Here is a 21,358-nt window from a genome sequence, read left to right as displayed (position 1 = left end):
CTGATTTTGTTTTGTGATCTTGGTTAACCATAATCTGTTTAAATTTCATAATCAAGTTTAAATTTTGTTTTAAAGTAGGAAGGAACACCTTGGTGATGGTTTAGTCGCTAAGTTGTGTCTGACTCTTTGTAACCCCATGGACTGTAGTCTGCCAGGCTCCCCTCTGTCCATGGGATTCTCCAGGCAAGAATACTGGAGTGGGTTGCCATTTCCTTCTCCAGGGGATCTTCCCAACCCAGGAATTGAACCCAGGTCTCCTACAATCAGGCAGATTCTTTACCAACTGAGCTACAAGGGAAGCTCTAAGAACACCTTAGCTTGATGGTAAAATTAGCTGGGATAATTTTAAATTACACCATTGTTACATGTAACATCTTAAAGATCTCTTTCTACGTTCAAAAGTTCTTCCCACCTTTACTTTGTTAAAAGATAGATTGTCTTTATAGTAATTTCAGGCATCAGTTGTGACAAGATTATTTTTACAGGTTTCATGAGGACAAGTGTTGGTAAAAGACAGTAAAGTAAAAACTTGTTGGGTGAACTCTTGGTTAATGCCATCGTTTCTTGCAGGAAAAGATTTCTCAAAAAAAAAAAAAAGCCTTTAGTGCAATTTCCTCTTGAATTTATATGGCTGGTATTTATATGCATTGGTTAATATGTCTTCCAGCTTTAAGGTTTTCAGTTAATACCGACAAAGGTATACATCTTAGAACTTGTCTTTTCTTAGTATCTGGGGATTGGTTCCAGGAACCCAACAGATATCAAAATCTGAGGATGCTCAAGTCCATGATCCAGAATGGTGTCATAATTTACATATAGCCTGTGTACATGCTCCCTTACGCTTGTAAGTTATCTCTAGACTGATTATAATACCTGCTAAGTCGCTTCAGTCGTGTCCGACCCTGTGCGACCCATAGAAGGCAGCCCACCAGGCTCCCCGGTCCCTGGGATTCTCCAGGCAAGAACACTGGAGTGGGTTGCCATTTCCTTCTCCAATGCTGGAAAGTGAAAAGTGAAAGTGAAGTTGCTCAGTTGTGTCCGACTCAGCGACCCCATGGACTGCAGCCTACCAGGTTCCTCCGTCCATGGGATTTTCCAGGCAAGAGTGCTGGAGTGGGTTGCCATTGCCTTCTCTGTTATAATACCTAATGCAATCTAAATGTTATGTAAATACCTGTAGAAACAATGCAAATAGTTGCTAACATGCAACAAATTCAAGTTTTGCTTTGTGAAACTTTCTGAAATTTTTTTTTTTTTTTGATATGCAGTTGGTTGAATCTGCCATACAGAACCTGTGGATAAGGTGAGTCGACTGTACAAGGCAGTTACTCATATTAGGTTAGTTTAGGCTAAGCTTACTGGATACATTTAGGAAAAAATGGAATGAAATAGAGATGGGAATACCAGACCACCTAATCTGCCTCTTGAGAAATCTATATGCAGGTCAGGAAGCAACAGTTAGAACTGGACATGGAACAACAGACTGGTTCCAAATAGGAAAAGGAGTACGTCAGGGCTGTATATTGTCACCCTGCTTATTTAACTTCTGTGCAGAGTACATCATGAGAAACGCTGGACTGGAAGAAACACAAGCTGGAATAAAGATTGCCGGCAGAAATATCAATAACCTTAGATATGCAGATGACACCACCCTTATGGCAGAAAGTGAAGAGGAGCTAAAGAGCCTCTTGATGAAAGTGAAAGAGGAGAGTGAAAAAGTTGGCTTAAAGCTCAACATTCAGAAAACGAAGACCATGGCATCAGGTCCCATCACTTCATGGGAAATAGATGGGGAAACAGTGGAAACAGTGTCAGACTTTATTTTTCTGGGCTCCAAAATCACTGTAGATGGTGACTGCAGCCATGAAATTAAAAGACACTTACTCCTTGGAAGAAAAGTTATGACCAACCTAGATAGTATATTGAAAGGCAGAGACATTACTTTGTGGACTGAGGTCCATCTAGTCAAGGCTATGGTTTTTCCTGTGGTCATGTATGGATGTGAAAGTTGGACTGTGAAGAATGCTGAGTGCCAAAGAATCGATGCTTTTGAAGTGTGGTGTTGGAGAAGACTCTTGAGAGTCCCTTGGACTGCAAGGAGATCCAACCAGTCCATTCTGAAGGAGATCAACCCTGGGATTTCTTTGGAAGGAATGATGCTAAAGCTGAAGCTTCAGTCCTTTGGCCACCTCATGTGAAGAGTTGACTCATTGGAAAAGACTCTGATGCTGGGAGGGATTGGGGGCAGGAGGAGAAGGAGACAACCGAGGATGAGATGGCTGGATGGCATCACGGACTCGATGGACGTGAGTCTGAGTGAACTCCGGGAGATGGTGATGGACAGGGAGGCCTGATGTGCTGCGATTCATGGGATCGCAAAGAGTCAAACACGACTGAGTGACTCAACTGAACTGAACTGATTTATAGTAGGTTAAAGAAAGAGAAAGACAGTAACAGCAAGGTCAGAAGCATCATTTTAAGATGGTTCGTAACTGGGCATCTAATTCAACTTCAGTCTTTCTGCATCTGGTATTAGAGAATGTATGAATAAGATTATGTCTTTAATATTTCCGTTAATGATAATTTCTTAATGGAGATCTTTTGGCTTGGCTTTTGATCATTTCATGATGAGACAGACTTAAATTTGTATCCCTCACGAGGAAATAATAGCAATTAGCACAATGAATTTCTTTATTCTTTCGAAAAACTCTGAGATAAGGATCCTTGTAGAAATTATTTGTTTATTTACATAAAACAAATAATCTGATAAAGTTGGAATAACAGTAGGACCCTGACACTGAATATATTTGCTACCCTCTATTGGTGTTTAATGTTCAACTCTTCACAGGAAAACTCAGAATAATAAGGCAGAAGTATTTAGGATGTTACCCATAATACTTTTCTTGATCATTGTTTTGTTTTTTTAACTGTGAATTATAAATTAAAACTTTTGATTAGGTTGTGAATTTCAGGTACTGAATTTAAAGTTATCTTGGTTGTGATGTCTTAAAGTCACAACAAATAAAGCATTTCCTAAGAACCATTAATATAATGAAGTGTCTGCATAGAATAGAGATCAACTTTAAAACAGATCCTGGATTTTTGTCACCTCAAAGCCTTTCATTTGCTAAATAAATTAGCATTTTGGTGCTGTATATCATGTTACGAATGTGTTATATATGTCTTCATTGAATTCAGTTCAGTTCAGTCGCTCAGTCGTGTCTGACTCTTTGCGACCCCATGAACCGCAGCACGCCAGGCCTCCTTGTCCATCACCACCTCCCGGAGTCCACCCATGTATGCAGTTATTTCACTAGATTTGTTTGATTGTCTGTTTTGGAGTTTCCCTAGTGGAATGTTCACTGCACCTACCTCTGCGTTTATACATTGGGATGGGCAGAAATGCTAGTTGGTTCAGGCTTTCTTTGGGAATCTTATCTCACTTCCCTCGAGTGTCAGTTCTACATTCGCTTGGAACACACAAAGTGATTCACGGCACAAGTGCCAGGAATAGCATGAGAGCCACTTTTTAACGGCAGGTGAGCTAATCTCTCGGTGTCCTTTTCTTAATGCTTGTCAGGGCTGCTGTTTACTGTGATGGGATGTTAAATTTCAGTTTCCTTTCCCACTCCAAAAAAGAGGATATGGTGTTTGCTGACCACTCTTTAATATCTGCCAGCCTCCGACCCTAGAGGTTGGTAGTCTGTTATAATACCTTGATGTGTACCCTTAATTCATTTGAAGGATCAAGAGGTAAGTTTCTTCTGATTTCTGCTGGTGGTAGAAAGGAGGGGAACTGGCCATGTATCTACATTAGAATGATGGAAATGGGGGGTAGGGATGGATGAGAGAGCCATTTTACTCCTCCAGAAAACTAGCAGAACTTGGACAGTATCACAATAATAGGGAATGCTGGGGAGGGTTGAGTCAGAAATGACTACAGCTGTAGAACCAGTGCAAGTTGGTGAGTGCAGGTGCTGCTGACTGGCTGGAGGAGTTGGCTGATGTGGGGGCTGGCCAGAGGGACGGTGTTGAAGGTCACATTGTATGTGGAGAGAAGTTTGTTTTAAAATTGAACATCGCTTGGGCTAGAAGTCATCGAAAAAGCAAGAGTTCCAGAAAAACATCTATTTCTGCTTTATTGACTCTGGCAAAGCATTTGACTGTGTGGATCACAATAAACTGTGGAAAATTCTGAAAGAGATGGGACTACCAGACCACCTGACCTGCCTCTTGAGAAACCTATATGCAGGTCAGGAAGCAACAGTTAGAACTGGACGTGGAACAACAGACTGGTTCCAGTAGGAAAAGGAGTATGTCAAGGCTGTATATCATCACCCTGCTTATTTAACTTCTATGCAGAGTACATCATGAGACATGCTGGGCTGGAAGAAGCACAGGCTGGAATCAAGATTGCTGAGAGAAATATCAATAACCTCAGATATGCAGATGACACCACCCTTATGGCAGAAAGTGAAGAGGAACTAAAAAGCCTCTTGATGCAAGTGAAAGAGGAGAGTGAAAAAGTTGGCTTAAAGCTCAACATTCAGAAAACGAAGATCATGGCATCCGGTCCCATCACTTCATGGCAAATAGATGGGCAAACGGTGTCAGACTTTATTTTTTTGGGCTCTAAAATCACTGCAGATGGTGATTGCAGCCATGAAATTAAAAGATGCTTACTCCTTGGAAGGAAAGTTATGACCAACCTAGACAGCATATTAAAAAGCAGAGACATTACTTTGCCGACTAAGGTCCGTCTAGTCAAGGCTATGGTTTTTCCAGTAGACATGTATAGATGTGAGAGTTGGATTGTGAAGAAAGCTGAGCGCTGAAGAATTGATGCTTTTGAACTGTGGTGTTGGAGAAGACTTTTGAGAGTCTCTTGCACTGCAAGGAGATCCAATCAGTCCATTCTAAAGGAGATCAGTCCTGGGTGTTCTTTGGAAGGAATGATGCTAAAGCTGAAACTCCAGTACTTTGGCCACCTCATGTGAAGAGTTGTCTCATTGGAAAAGACTCTGATGCTGGGAGGGATTGGGGGCAGGAGGAAAAGAGGATGACAGAGGATGAGATGGCTGGATGGCATCATGGACTCGATGGACATGAGTTTGAGTGAACTCTGGGAGTTGGTGATGGGCAGGGAGGCCTGGTGTGCTGTGATTCATGGGGTCGCAAAGAGTTGGACACGAGTGAGCAACTGAACTGAACTGAGAGAGGTTTTCATTGATCACAACCGTAGGAGGATGCTTTTGCCATGCAGTGGATAGAGGCTAGTGATTCTGGTACACATCCTGTGATTTACAGGACAGTCCCCCTGTCCCTACCAGAACAAATAATTACCTGGCCCCAAATGTCAGTGCCGCTGAGATTGAGAAACATTGTTCTAGCCAAAGCCAAGGAAGTTAACTCCTCTAAGCCTTGGTATCCTCACTTGTGAAGGGAGAATGATGACTCTACCTCAGACTTGTTTAGATCCAGTAGGGCAAGATGTGTAAGTCCTTGGCATGAAAAAGCTGCTCAACAAATACAAATTTCCTTTACCTTGGTTGGTAAATAGAATTGACATTACTTTTGGCATTGATCTTTCTTCTAACTTCAAAGCTTCACATATTTTTCTGTGAGATGAGTGGTATGCCTAGCAAACTATAGCAGCTTTTATTATCTTAATGCTTTTCTCGTAGTTTCTTCAAATTATGTTGTTTTTGACTCTGTTGGCTTGGGGTTTGAGTATTTCATGGTTTGTTTCTATTAGTAGGCAAAAGTGTTAAAATCGAGATTAAAAGTTTTAAATCTAGGTTAAATTCATCTAGGTTAAATTCATTATTTCACTAGCTTTCAGAAATTCTACTGTTTGAAAGCATTATTACTGTTGTTTGAAGTGCTGTGAGTTATTTGTTTCAGAAAATGGCAGGCCTCCTGTCTGTGATGTCCTTTTCCTTTTTATCCAGTTACAAAATTTCAAGTAGCCTCCTCTTAGAAGTCAGTGATTTCTTTCAGATTTGATTATTTAGGTTTGGATAGGTGGGACTTTCATTTGCTTGTCAGGTATCTTTTTATTCTCTTTTGTTAAGTGTGGACATTACCACCAGCTCATCCACACATGTTTGGGACAGGAAACATGTATTTTCAGTTCTAATGCAAGGGACCATTCTAATATTCTCACTGTGTTTAATGTTTCTTTACGTGTATATAGTTGTGTGGCATTGTCATTTTTGAGGAATCTTTTACTGGTATCTCTGTAGGAAAAATGGAGAAGGTAATGGCAACCTGCTCCAGTGTTCTTGCCTGGAGAATCCCAGGGACGGCGGAGCCTGGCGGGCTGCCGTCTGTGGGGTCGCACAGAGTTGGATACGACTGAAGTGACTTAGTAGCAGCAGCAGCAGCAGCAGCAGCAGCAGCAGCAGCAGCTGTAGGAAGAAAAACAGTTCTGTTTTCTTATACATTAATTTCCCCATTTGTCACAAGAGATTAATAAAGTAAAGGTGACTTTGTGGTAGCAAAGTAATTGTCATTCAGCTTTTAAATCTTAAGATTCAAAGTTGGTAGCTTTTGATGCTATTGTATCTGACCACAAATTGCCGAAAGGGCTTTTACACCTCCCTGCTGTACCTATAGCCATTTAAGTCAGGTAAGTACAGAGTGTGAAGAAGGCTACAGTCATGTCTTTGATTTCATAAGTGATTGGTTTGCCATAGCCTGTAAAATTAAGTCCATTAGTTAACTTCTGTGTGAAATGAGTGTCATTGACATAGGAGGAAGGAGGAGAAGGAATCTACCATTTGTCTGTAAATTACAAGGAAAGTGATTCCTTTAAAAAAGGAGGGCTGCAGTCTGTTTTTAAACTCTTGTTATTACGATAAAAAGTTGGATGTTTTATAATCTGTGATTTTTCTTCGTAATGTAATAATTCAATTGTATTTAATACCTTCCTTGTGTGAGGAGGTACTTTGAAACTGCAAGCATCCTGCATCTCATCATGCTTTTCACAGGCCAATTTTTGCCTCTGTTGGAGGCTCTTGCTGGCGGCAGTTAATACTGTGGTGATTATTTAATGATGATTTTCTGTTTCTTCTGTCAGAAAGGAAGAACACTTCACCCTTCTAGGTTTTGCTGGCTGGTCTAAGAATTAGAATGGCATGAGACAGATTAACAGGAGAAAATAAAATTTTAATTTGTATGTACAGGAACCCCACAAACAGAGACTGCACATATATGAGAGGTTCAAAGCCAGGAAAGTAAAATGAGATGAGTATGCCATTCTGAGCCAAGGAATGGGGTTAGGGGCCTGGGGCTTCCAAGGACAAGAGGGTCATGTTTGGTAGTTAGATATTCACTTTGCCATATTGATAAAGCAACTTAATCTCTGGTTGTAACTCTTTTTCTGGGTAAAATCGCTAGTTCAGATTTTGTAGTAGGTTGTCAAGGGTTGAGCAGTAGTATCCTTTGAGCATACTGGATTGCTTTTGCCTTTAGCTCAAAAAAACCCACATGCCAAAGTGGAATATCTTGGGGAGACCTGTTCTGAACTCCTGTACTCTCATTCCATCTATATTTGTTAATTGCAGTTCTGTGTTAAGAAAGAATTGATGTTTTCCCTCCATTTACTGATTGCCCAAGAGCATACTGGATTGCTTTTGCCTTTAGCTCAAAAAAAACCCACATGCCAAAGTGGAATATCTTGGGGAGACCTGTTCTGAACTCCTGTACTCTCATTCCATCTATATTTGTTAATTGCAGTTCTGTGTTAAGAAAGAATTGATGTTTTCCCTCCATTTACTGATTGCCCAATTATTTGTTTACATGGATCTGTGGATATTTATTTTTACTGTATGAGTTAAAACATAATGCTTTGTTGCTCAAATCATTCCAGCTTTTGTTTTTGAGAACAATTACAAATTTGCCTGCTATGTCCTTTATACAATGCATCTGTAATTTTGTGAGTACTAATTCACTTTCTGATACCACAGTTTCTAGGTACATTTCATGTTTTACCTGTTGGCAACAGCCATGGAATCAAACCATTTTTTCAAAGAAGGCAGATTCATTTTATTGGAGATTGGTGTCTAGAAGCCAAGATCTGGGGCCAGGTGTGCTCAGTACTGTTGGGATGTTAACTGTTTCTAGGTCCTCTCAGTAGACAGAGCTAGCACACATATGTATAGTAATACACATTTGTATAATAAACATACATTTTTATTTCCTTATCTATCAATATGTAAATAAAAATCACGAGTTCTTACTGATGCTGCCACTTCCCATCCCATACCTCAAGACTCATTTAGTTCCCCTACCCTCTGGCCAGCTTTTTTCTCCCCTTTCATTTCCTTCTCCAAAGGTAGGAACCCAGATTCTTAGCCACAATATATTGGCTTCTTTGCTCAGTCCTTGTGCACACCCACAAAAGTAGTTTCGGAATTGCTAACCTTTCCCCGTGTGAGAAACATTAATTTCTTTTTCCTGCTAAGATGAAATAATCACCTACATAGTTTCCATCCTTTTCTTCTTTGTGTTTTTGTTGTCTCTGATTTTCTCTGTTTATGTTGCGTTTGTTAGTAAATTGAAGTTTCTGTAGTTATTTTTTCTGTTTTTTTCCCCCTTTAACCTTTATGATATAATGAAGTGTTGAAGAACGTATGCTCATGAAGAATTGCGCTTTTCTGAGTTTGTTGCCTTACTCAAAGTTCTGTGTATTTATGCCTTTTTGTTTCTGGTAGGTGCAGGTCTAGTGTAGGTGAACTCCCTCAACTTTGTTTGTCTGGGAAAGTATTTCTCCTTCACATGTGAATGATAACTTTGCTGGCTAGAATACTCCTGAGTGACAGGTTTTATCTTTCAGTATTTTGAGAATGTTATTCTACTTCCTCCTGACCTTTCTCTGCTAAGAAATCTGCAGGAAGCCTTACGGGTTTTTTTGGTAGGTTAGCATCCTTTTATTCCTGGCTGCCTTTAAAATACCTGGCTTTTGGCAATTTTAATAAAGAGTGTCTTGGAGAAGGTCTTTTTGCATTGAGCTAATTAGGTGTTCTCTTAGTTTCATGGACTTGTTTATCTGGTTCCTTCTCCAGGCTTGGGAAGTTCTCACCTATTATTTCTTTAAATAAACTCTGCTCCCTTCTCCCTCTCTTCTCGTTGGATGCCTATTATCCTAATGTTGCCCTTCCTGAAAGATTCTGATAGCTCTTACAGAATTTCCTTTTTTTTAGAGTACCTCATTTCTGTTTCTTCTTCTCGTATCATTTCTAGGTTTCTGTCTTCAAGTTGGCTAATTCCTTTTCCATATGGTCTGCTCTATTTCCAGTGTTTTAGAATTCACTCTTTGTCTTGTTTGTTGAGTTGTTCTTCGGCTCCAGAATTTCTGTTTGGTTCCTGTTTAGAGTTTTAGTCTCTTTGGTGAAGTGTTCCTTCCGTTCATTAATTTTATTCTTGAGCTCATTGAACTGCTTTGATTTTTCTCGTAGCTTGTTGGTGTGTTGGGCGGAATCACGTTTTGTTGGATTGTGTAACTGTCTAGTGGTTGTAGATTGAAGGGGAGAAGCAAAGGTAGCTTTTCACTCTGATGTCTGAGAAATACATTTTTAAACTACAGTATAGCATTTTTCTTAGGTTTACAGTACACGGTCTAAATCTGTTTTCCAAAGTTCCTTAGGCAAGTTCTTTTCTTCCCTACATGATTTTGTGCAGTTGGGTCACCCATTTGCAATAAAATTCGGTTCGTTTATTAACTGTTTGTATTCTCTTTTAGTTTCTTTTTACATCCTGTTTGATTTTTAATTTTTAAAAATCTTTTGAAGTAAATGGTGATTTTATCCCTCTTCTATATATCTGTAATGAAGATACGTTCATAAAAAGGACTGGATTTGATTAAAGTTAGGTACAGCTATAGTGCGCGTTGACTCATAGCAGTTTATCTGAAAGGAACTGTGCTCTGGAAATAATTACCTTGTATTTGCTCATCTGGTTTCTTAGTTACAAGTCTCATTTCTCTATCTTCTACACTTGGGAAATTGTACTGTCTATGGTCCCATGACTATAAATGCTTGAAGTAAGTCCCCCAATTAATCTTTATTCAGGTTGTGTAGTTTTAAACCCAAAGTCACCTAGAAACTGAATACTGACTCTCTTTTTGCTGAGGTAGATCATGACAAATTATTTAGCAGATCCTGTCCTTTACTTTTTTTTGAGATGTAATTCATATACTGTAGAATTTGCCATTTTAAAGTACACAATTAAGTGTTTTTTAGCATAGTCACAAAGTCATATATTAATCTAATGCCAGAACATTTCCATCACCTCCAAAAGAAACCCCTTTCCCATTAGTAATCACTTCTGTTTTCTCCTTTCCCCACTCTCTGGCAGCTATTAGACCACTTTTTGTCTCTGAGTTTGCCTGTTCTGAATATTGCATGTAAATGGATAAATGTGACGTTTTGTGTCTGACTTTTTTCATTTTAGGGTGTTTCCAGTATTTAGCCATGTTATAGAATGTCATTTCATTCTTTTTTTTGGTTGTTGTATGCATATGCCATGTTTTGTTTATCCATGTATCAACTGAGGGACATTTGGGTTGTTTCTGATTTTTTTTTTGCTAATATGAATAATAATGCTGTGAACTTTCTTATACAAGAAAGTTATTATATTAATGTCTTCTCTGCCTTTCCAATACTTGTTATTTTCTTTCTTTTTTTTTTTTAAATTGCCATCCCGTGGGTTATGAAATGGTATTGTTTGGTTTTGATTTCTATTTTCCTAATGACTAGTGATATCAAGCATCCTTTCATGTGCTTTTTGACTGTTTGCATACCTTTGGAGACATGTTTATTCACATCCTTTGCCTCTTTCATGATTTTGGTATTTGGTTTTTTATTGTTGAGTTTTAAGATTCTCTCTGTATTTTGGATCCTTCATAACAATATGTACTATGCCTCTACTTGCAGAATCATACAAACAGGTTGATGTGAAAGTGTTTATTGCAGCATTTATAAGACCCTTTTAAGAGGATTTTCAAATATTTCTCTCATTTTATATTGTCTTTTCACTTTCTTTGGGGTCTTTGGTGTTTTGTAGCACAAGCTTTTAAAATTTTGATGAAGTCCAGTTTATCTGTTTCCTTTCTTTTGTTGTTTGTGCTTTAGATGTTATATCTAAGAAACCACTGCCTGCTTCAAGGTGACAAAGATCTGTGTTTTCTTCTAGGAGGCTTATAGCTTTCAGTCTTGATCCATTTTGAGTTAATTTTCATGTATGTGTTAGATGAGGGTCCTGCTTCATTCTTTTGCATGGAATATCCAGTTACCCAGCACTATTTGTTGAAGACTATTTTTTTCTCCATTGAATTGCCTTGGTACCTTTGTTACAAATCGTTTGACCATGGATGTATGAATTTATTTCTAGATTCTCAGTCCTGTGGCATTGATCCATATGTCTGTTTTGATACCTGTACCTCACTGTTTGGATTTTTGTAACTTTTGTACTGAGTTTTGAAAGAGATTGTGAACCTGTCAACTTTTAAAAACAAATTATTATTATTATTTATATTTTGGCTGCACTGAATCTTCATTGTTGTGCACAGGCTTTCCCTAGTTGTGGCTAGCAGGGACTACTCTCTAATTGTGGAGCATGGGCTCAAGGGTGCTTGGGGTTCAGTAGTTTTGGCTCCTGGGCTCCAGAGTGCAGGCTCAGTAGGTGTGGTGCATGGGCTTGGTGGTTTTGTGGCATGTGGAATCTTCCTGAACCAGGGATGGAACCAGTGTCCCTTACATTGGCAGCAGATTCTTAACCACTGGACTACCAGGGAAGTCCTGTTCTTCTTTTTTGAGATTGTTTTGTTTAGCCTTAGCCCCTTGCATTCCCATATGAATTTAAGAATCAGTTTGTCCATTGCTGTAAAAAAGACAGAATTTTCATAGGCATTGCCCTGAATTGTCCTTTACTATGAAGATATGATGTTCTTTCATAGGTGCAAACATATTAAGATTTTTTTGAACATTTGGGTATCATTTTATTCTAGCTAACGTTACAAAGTGGCTTTAAAAGTTTGAGTTAGTAATATTTTATTCTTACTTTCTTTGCCCTTCTCTCCAGAGAATAACTTAGTGCTTGGGGAGCAGTAAGGGAAGCTGTATTATTCAGTAAATGGTGTTGGGGCTATTAGCTTACTTTTGGCAGAAAATAAAAAACAAAACAGTAAAGCTGGAATAAGAAAGACTTTTTATAAAAAACTAAGCATGAGATAAATATCAAAAACGTAGTGCAAAAGGGTGATCATATAAAATTTTAAAAAGAAAGAAAAAAAGTAAATACACTGTAAATCAGTGATAAAAACACTTGAAACAAATGATAAAAGTTTACTTTGTGCAGATTGCTCTTTAAATCTATAAGAAATAGGCAGTAACTTTTAGGAGAAAGTGGCCAAAGGATATGGACAAGTGTTTTACTGCAGAAGGCCAATAGATACGTGAAAAGGTCCCCAACTTCAGTAATGAAGAAATGCAAATTAAAATAATGTTTTCCACTCATCAGACTGGCAAAGATTTCAAAATGTTGTTATGCTTAATCTTGGCTAGATTGCAGGGGAAATAGAATCTCCTGACAGGTGTTGGCGGAGAAGGCGATGGCATCCCACTCCAGTACTCTTGCCTGGAAAATCCCATGGATGGAAAAGCCTGGTAGGCTACAGTCCATGGGGTCGCCAAGAGTCGGACACGACTGAGCAACCTCACTTTCACTTTTCATTTTCATGCATTGGAGAAGGCAATGGCAACCCACTCCAGTGTTCTTGCCTGGAGAATCCCAGGGACAGCGGGGCCTGGTGGGCTGTCTATGGGGTTGCACAGAGTTGGACATGACTGAAGCGACTTAACAGCAGCAGCAGACAGGTGTTAGGAGTTCATTCGAAAAAATTCTTTTGAGAGCAACTTAGTGATAGTTGTCAGAATAAAAAATATACCCAGCAATTTCACATTCAGGAATTTATCTTCTATTTGTACTTGCATAAGCACTTCATGGGAAATAGATGGGGAAACAGTAGAATCAGTGTCAGACTTCATTTTTTTGGGCTCCAAAATCACTGCAGATGGTGACTGCAGCCATGAAATTAAAAGACGCTTACTCCTTGGAAGAAAAGTTATGACCAACCTAGATAGTATATTCAAAAGCAGAGACATTACTTTGCCGACTAAGGTCCGTCTAGTCAAGGCTATGGTTTTTCCAGTAGACGTGTATGGATGTGAGAGTTGGACTGTGAAGAAGGCTGAGTGCCGAAGAACTGATGCTTTTGAACTGTGGTGTTGGAGAAGACTCTTGAGAGTCCCTTGGACTGCAAGGAGATCCAACCAGTCCATTCTGAAGGAGATCAACCCTGGAATTTCTTTGGAAGGAAGGATGCTAAAGCTGAAACTCCAGTACTTTGGTCACCTCATGTGAAGAGTTGACTCATTGGAAAAGACTGATGCTGGGAGGGATTGGGGGCAGGAGGAGAAGGGGACGACAGAGGATGAGATGGCTGGATGGCATCATGGACTCGATGGATGTGAGTCTGAGTGAACTCCGGGAGATGGTGATGGACAGGGAGGCCTGGTGTGGTGCAATTCATGGGGTCGCAAAGAGTCGGACGCGACTGAACTGAACTGAACTGAAGCATATAAAGAGATTTGTGTAAAGATATTATATAAATATAATACAGCATTTATAATAGCAGAAGGTGGGAATGACCTAAACATCTGTCATCAGGAGGACTAAACTGGGGCACTACCGTATAATGAAGTGCTTTGTGAGCCATTAAAAAAAAATGGGGCAGATCAGTGTGTGTGTGTATGTGTGTGTGTGAAGTCACATTAGTTGTGTCCTACTCTTTGCTACCCTGTGGACCATACCTCTGTCTATGGGGTGCTCCAGGCAAGAATACTGGAGTTGGTTGCCATTTCCTTCTCCAGGGGATCTTCCTGACCCAGGGATTGAACCCGCGTCCCTTAAGTCTTATGCATTGTTAGGCAGGTTCTTTACCACTAGCGTCACTTGGGGCAGATCAGTATGTATGGTGAAATAGAAAGAGGTCCAACATGTATTGAGTGAATGTATTGTAGTTATGTGATTCCATTTGTAATTAAAACAAAACTTGTAACATGGGCATAGAATGGCTGGCAGTGTACACAGAGTTAACAGAGGTTACTCCTGGGCAGTGGGATTGGGGAGATGTACTAGTTACATTAAACCCTTTCTTATTACTTGATTCTTAAAAACCAATGAGCAGGTTTTAATTTTTAAAAAAAAATAATTAAAAATGACTTAGTAATATAATTAGGAATTCATACTATGCTAGTAACAAAATATTTGTTTTTTTCTCTCAAGTTGATTATTTTGTGTATTATCCCTGTTGGTCTGCAGAGGTAAATGGATTTGTGTGTGTGTGTAATTTATATTGCTTTACTCAAAATGAATTAGAATTAGCTCTTGGATGTAAATATTTAATAGCATTTAGAACCTACTGTTTCATTCCCCAAGTATTTTAAGTATGGGAGAAAAACAGGATTTGCAGTTGTACTAGTTTTTGTCAAATGAGGAATATTTAAGTGTTGGTCTACATTGGAGCCTGATTATGCTCTGTTCTTTGGGTCCATGTTCTGGAACTTAAAGCTCAGTGTGGGAGATAACCATTTCACAGTATTTTCGTTAACTGAGGTTATCTATTCATTGTCGGAAACCTTAGTACCACAGGCATAAAGAGCCAGTGGAATCTCCCTGCACTGAGGGGACCAACTTCCCACCCTGTGTAAAAATCACCAATGTTCTCTACCAGAAAGTTTTGATGATCGGAAACTACGCTTTTGTCTGTTGGTACTAGTTCTTAATCTCAGCAGAATGTTGTATTTCGTGTAACAGCCTTAAAATATTTGAAGGTGCCTGTCATATCCTTTATTAATATTTAGAAACTTTTATTGAAGTTCAGTTAATGTCGTACACTGCTCCTTCATAGTTTTCTTCTCTAGGCCAAATATTCCCAACTTATTCCACTAGTTGTTTTAAGACCTCATTTCCATAGTATGTCACCACAGTATGCACACTTTTGGGCAGACCGTAATGATGGTGTAACTGCATATAGAGTTGTTAGGGTTTGGTTGGATCAGATAGTACTCTTGGGTTCTTACTCCCTTGACTTAAAAGTTGTATTTCTCTTAATGCGGTTTAAGATGTTGCTTACCTTTTCAGCAGTTATCGAGCTTTAGTAGTTGCTTTTTGAGTTTTGGTTTTTACATTTATCTCTATAAAGTATATATATGTATATGCTTTTGTAAACGTGAAGATGGTGGCATATTGTCTCTACCTATCGGTATATTAGCCTGATTAGTTTGTTTGAATTATGGGGCAGAGTGGCTAACCCTCTCTGGCTTCCCATTGGTGTCATCTTGGATAAGCATGCTATTTAGGTCTCTGAGTTGTTGATACACTATTAAACAGGATAGAGCCTAGTGGTACACTTAGTGGCACTGACTTGTTAATACTTTTGGCCCACCTAGCCAGGAGTCTACCTAGATTATTAGCCCATGTGTTTTGTTTTTGTCATGTGACAGAATTTAAATCCTGTCTTTTGGTTTCAGGAGATTGTACGATCTTAGTGTTCCTTGTGAGAAATGTTCAGATAGACGCTGGTCATTGTTTTCTCTTTTCCACTGTTTTCAAAATTGTCTCTATATCTCTTCAAGATTTTTTTGAGCTTGTGTTGGGAGGGGGAAGATGAAAAGCTTCTTTACACCTAGATTGTTTTTAGTTAAAAAGAAGCTTTGTTAGATTTTAAGTGTGCAGTTCAGTGGCATTAAGAATGTTTGCAGTGTTGGACAATGATCACCACTGTCTATTTCCAACATTTTTTCATCACTTCAGAATGAAACTTGTATCAGTGAAACAATAATTTCCTGTTCCATCCCTTCTTCCAGCCACTGGTATAACCCCTAATCTACTTTCACTATGAATTTACTTATTTTAGGTACATCATATAAGTGGAATCATTTATTGTGACTGGGTTGCTCTGCTTAGCGTAACATCCTCAGTTCAGTTCAGTTCAGTTCAGTTGCTCAGTTGTGTCCGACTCTTTGCGACCCCATGAATTGCAGCAGGCCAGGCCTCCCTGTTCATCACCATCTCCCGGAGTTCACTCAGACTCACGTCCATTGAGTCCGTCATGCCATCCAGCCATCTCATCCTCTGTCGTCCCCTTCTCCTCCTGCCCCCAACCCCTCCCAGCATCAGAGTCTTTTCCAATGAGTCAACTCTTCACATGAGGTGGCCAAAGTACTGGAGCTTCAGCTTTAGCATCATTCCTTCCAAAGAAATCCCAGGGCTGATCTCCTTCACAATGGACTGGTTGGATCTCCTTGCAGTCCAAGGGACTCTCAGGAGTCTTCTCCAACACCACAGTTCAAAAGCATCAATTCTTCGGCGTTCAGCCTTCTTCACAGTCCAACTCTCACATCCATACATGACCACTGGAAAAACCATAGCCTTGCCTAGACGGACCTTAGTCGGCAAAGTAATGTCTCTGCTTTTGAATATACTATCTAGGTTGGTCATAACTTTTCTTCCAAGGAGTAAGCGTCTTTTAATTTCATGGCTGCAGTCACCATCTGCAGTGATTTGGGAGCCCCCAAAAATAAAGTCTGACATTGTTTCTACTGTTTCCCGTCTATTTCCCATGAAGTGATGGGACCGGATGCCATGATCTTCGTTTTCTGAATGTTGAGCTTTAAGCCAACTTTTTCACTCTCCTCTTTCACTTTCATCAAGAGGCTTTTTAGCTTCTCCTCACTTTCTGCCATAAGGGTGGTGTCATCTGCATGTCTGAGGTTATTGATATTTCTCCCAGCAGTCTTGATTCCAGCTTGTGTTTCTTCCAGTCCAGTGTTTCTCATGATGTACTCTGCATAGAAGTTAAATAAGCAGGGTGACAATATACAGCCTTGACGTATTCCTTTTCCTATTTGGAACCAGTCTGTTGTTCCATGTCCAGTTCTAACTGTTGCTTCCTGACCTGCATACAGATTTCTCAAGAGGCAGGTTAGGTGGTCTGGTATTCCCATCTCTTTGAGAATTTTCCACAGTTTGTTGTGATCCACACAGTCAAAGGCTTTGGCATAGTCAATAAAGCAAACATCCTCAGAGTTCAGCTATCTTGTAGCATACTTTAGAACTTCTTTTTTAAGAATGGTGATGAAAGTAAAATCTGATGCTACAAAGAACAGTATTGCATAGGAACCTGGAAGGTTAGGTCTATGAATCAAGATAAATTGGACCTGGTCACCCAGGAGATGGTAAGAATAAACATCAACATCTTAGGAATCAGTGGACTGAAATGGATGGGAATGGGCGAATTTAATTCAGATGACCATTATTTCTACATTGTGGACAAGACTTCCTCAGAAGAAATGGAGTAGCCCTCATAATCAACAAAAGATTCCAAAATGCAGTACTTGGGTGCAACCTCAAAAATGACAGAATGAGCTTGGTTTGTTTCCAAGGCAAGCCATTCAGCATCACAGTAATTCAAGTCTATGCCCCCACCACCGATACCAGAGAAGCTGAAGTTGATCAGTTCTGGGAAGACCTAAAAGACCTCCTAGAAGTAACACCGAAAAAAAAAAAAAAGTTCTATTCATCATTGGGTATTTGGAATGCAAAAGTAAGAAATCAAGAGATACCTGGAGTAACAGGCCAGTTTGGCCTTGGAGAACAAAATGAAGCAGGGGAAAGCTTAACTGAATTCTGCCAAGAGAATTTGTCACAGCAAATACCCTTTTTCAACAATACAAGAGATGCCTTTATGCGTGGACATCACCAAATGGTCAATATCAAAATCAAATTGATTACATTCTTTTTAGCCAATGGAGAAGATGTATACAGTCAGCAAAAACAAGACCTGGAGCTGACTGTTTCTTCAGTCATCAGCTTCTCACAGCAAAATTCAGTTGTAACCTAAAGAAAGCTGGGAAAACCACTAGGCCAGTCAAGTATGACTTAAATCCCCTATAAATATGCAGTGGAGGTACAAATAGATTCAAGGGATTAGATCTAGTAAACTTTGGCTGAAGAACTATGGACAAAGGTGTGTAATATTGTACAGGAGGCAGTGAATAAAACCATCTCAAAGAAAAGAAAAGCAAGAAGGCGAGTGATTATCTGAGGAGGCCTTACAAATAGTTAAAGAAGAGAAGCGAAAAGCAAGGCATAAAGGCAGAGATCTATCCAGCTAAACACAGAGTTCCAAAGAACAGCATGGTGAGACAAGAAGGCCTTCTTCAATGAACAGTATATAAAACTAGAAGAAAACAACAGAAGGGAAAAGACTAGAGATCTCATCAGGAAAATTAGAGATATCAAGGGAACATTTTGCCTAAATATGGGTGTAGTAAAGGACAGAAACTGTAGAGACCTAGTAGACACTGAAAAGATGAAGAAGAGATGGAAAGAATACACAGAAGAACTGAACAAAAAAGACTTTAATGAACCAGATTACTACGATGGTGTGGTCAGTCACCCAGAGCCAGGCATTCTGGAGAATGAAGTCAGTGGGCCTTAGGAAGCACTGCTGCTAGTGGATGTTACAGAATTCCAGTAGAACTATCCAGAACCTTAAAGGATGATGCCATCAAGGTGTTGCATTCAATATGTCAGCAAATTTGGAAGACCCAGCAGTGGCCACAGGACTAGAAAAGGTCAATCCTCATCCCCGTTCTCAAGAAGGGTAGTAAAGAACATGCTAACCATGAGGCAGTTGCACTCATCTCCCATGCTAGTAAGTTCATACTTAAACTCTTGCACACTAGGCTTTAGCATTGTGTGAACCAGGAACTTCCAGAGGTCCAAGCTGGGTTTAGAAAAGGAAGAGGAAACATCAAATTGCCAACATGGGCTGGATCATAGAGAAAGCCAGGAAATTTCAGGAAAACATCTACTTCTGTTTCATTGACTCTGCCAAAGCCTTTGACTGTGTGGATCATAATAACCTGTGGAAAGCTCTTAAAGAGGTTTGAATACCAGACCATCTTAACCTGACTCCTGAGAAAGCTGTATGCAGGTCAAGAAGCAATAGTTAGAACCCCGTATGAAAGAACTGATTGGTTCAAAATTGAGAAAGGAGGATGACAGGGCTGTCTGCTGTCACCCTGTTTGTTTAACCTGTATGTAGAGCACATGGTGAGAAATGCCAGGCTGAATGAGTTCCAAGCTGAAATCAAGATAGGCAGGAGAAACATCAACAACCTCAGATATGCGCATGATACTACTCTTAATTGCAGAAAGCGAAGAGGAGCTAAAGAGTCTCTTGATGAAAGAGCCAGCTTGAAATGAAATATTAAAAAGAACTAAGATCATGGTATCTGGCCTCATTACTTCATGGCAAATAAGAAAGGGAAAAGGTGGAAGAAGTGACAGATTTCCTCTTCTTGGGCTCTAAAATCACTACGGATAGTGACTGCAGCCATGAAATCAGAAGATGTTTGCTTCTTGGGAGGAAAGCTCTGACAAACCTAGATAATGAGCTGAAAAGCAGAGTCATTGCCCTGCCAACAAAGGTCCATATAGTCAAGGCTTTGGTCTTCCCAGTGGCCACATATGGTTGTGAGAGCCAGACTCTAAAGAAGACAGAGCGCCTGGCATCAATCGATGCCTTCAAACTGTGGTGCCAGAGAAGACTCCTGAGATTCCCTTGGATAGCATGGAGATCAAACCAGTCAATCTTAAGGGAAATCAACCCTGAATACTCGTTGGAAAGACTGATCCTGAAGTTGAAGCTCCAGTATTTTGGTCATCTGATACGAACAGCTGACTCATTGGAAAAGTCCCTGAAGCTGGGAAAGATTGAGGGCACTAGGTTCTAGAAGGGGGCGTCAAGAAGATGAGATGGCTGGATAGCATCACTGATGAACTTGGGCAAACTTCAGGAGATGGTGAGGGACAACGAGGCCTGAAGTGCTGCAGTCCATGGGGTCATAAAGAATCAGACATGACTGGGTGACTGAACAACAAATAACCTCTAATCTGCTTTCACTATGAATTTACTTAATTTAGGTATATCATATAGGTGGAAAGGGCTTCCCTGATGGCTCAGAGGGTCAGGAAGATCCCCTGGAGAAGGAAATGGCAACCCACTCCAGTATTCTTGCCTGGAAAATCCCATGGACAGAGAAGCCTGGTAGGCCACAGTCCACGGGGTTGCAAAGAGTCTGACACAACTGAGCGACTTCACTTTCACTTTCACTTTTATAAGTGGAATCATTTATTGTGACTGGCTTGGTCCACATAGCATAACGTCCATCCTCAGAGTTCATCCATATTGTAGCGTACTTTAGAACTTCTTTTTTAAGCCTGACTGATGAGCCTTCGGTTCTTTTCCTGTTTGTTTTCTGTATGTCATTACTTCCTGTGTTTAGTTGATTTGTTTGTTTGTTTTGTAATGAAGCATTTACGTTCTTATCTTACTGTTTTGTATTTTTTTGGCTATTTTCTTTGTGCATCAACATTGCATTTAACTTTCTGAAGTACTACACTGTGATTTGGATTTGTACCAGTTTAACTTCAGTAACATAGGAAGTCTGTTCTTCTGTATCTCTGCCCTCATTCCTTTTAGTTGTTACGTACCCAAATCACATTTTTATATATTGTGTGTCCACAGGCCTAATTTAAAAAATACATTAGTGTCTTAAATCACGTAGAAAATAAAATGTGGAGTTACAAACCAAAGTTTTAACAATACTAGGTTTTACTGTTTTCTGTATGTTTATTTTTACTCAGATTTTTATTTTTTCATACGACTTCAGATTACTGTCAAGTGTTGTTTTATTTTAACCTGCAGGAACCTCTAGCATTTCTTGTCAGGCAAGCCTAGTGGTAATGAACTCCATCAACTTTTGTTTATCTGGGAATATCTTAATTTCTCCCTCACTTTTGAAGGACAGGTTTTCCAGATATTGGATTGTTAGTTAACTTTTTTTCTTTTAACACTTTAAATACATGTCTGCTTTCCTTTGGCCTCCATACTTTGTGATGAGAAATCTGATTATATTATTGCTGATCCCTTGTATGTGATGAATCACTTATCTCTTGCTGCTTTCAAGATTCTTTGTCATGTCTTCTGATTATAATGTGTTTTGGTGTAGGTCCCTTGGAGTTCTTTCTGCTTGGAGGTTATTGAGCTTCTTTGACGTGTTTGATCAAATTTGGAAAGTTTTTGGTCATTAAGTCTTCAGATATTCCCTCTGATCTTTCTTTTTCGTTCTTGTTGGTGTCCCACACGTCATTTATGCTTTGTTCACTTCAATTATTTTTCTTTCTTTCCTCAAATTCTAAATTTCTAATTTCATATCTTCAA

General features: G+C 39.5%; 1 protein-coding gene across 11 annotated transcripts in view; it reads left to right on the top strand.

Moving 5' to 3' along the window:
- The window catches only part of ATP2C1 (ATPase secretory pathway Ca2+ transporting 1), a 160,949-nt gene that overhangs the window by 34,874 nt on the left and 104,717 nt on the right, over positions 1-21,358 (top strand). For 2 of the 11 annotated variants that reach the window (XM_042237132.1, XM_042237122.1), the window contains exon 3: positions 1,269-1,303. The exons of 8 other annotated variants lie outside the window; for them this stretch is intronic. The gene's annotated coding sequence lies outside the window, so the exon portion shown is untranslated. Of the gene's footprint in view, positions 1-1,268; positions 1,304-6,597 lie in introns of those variants that run through there. One more of the 11 variants, XM_060395807.1, reaches the window with a different exon arrangement.

Source organism: Ovis aries, chromosome 1 (assembly GCF_016772045.2).
Source record: "Ovis aries strain OAR_USU_Benz2616 breed Rambouillet chromosome 1, ARS-UI_Ramb_v3.0, whole genome shotgun sequence".
Lineage (NCBI taxonomy): Eukaryota > Metazoa > Chordata > Mammalia > Artiodactyla > Bovidae > Ovis > Ovis aries.
This window is presented reverse-complemented; position numbering and strand designations above follow the sequence as displayed.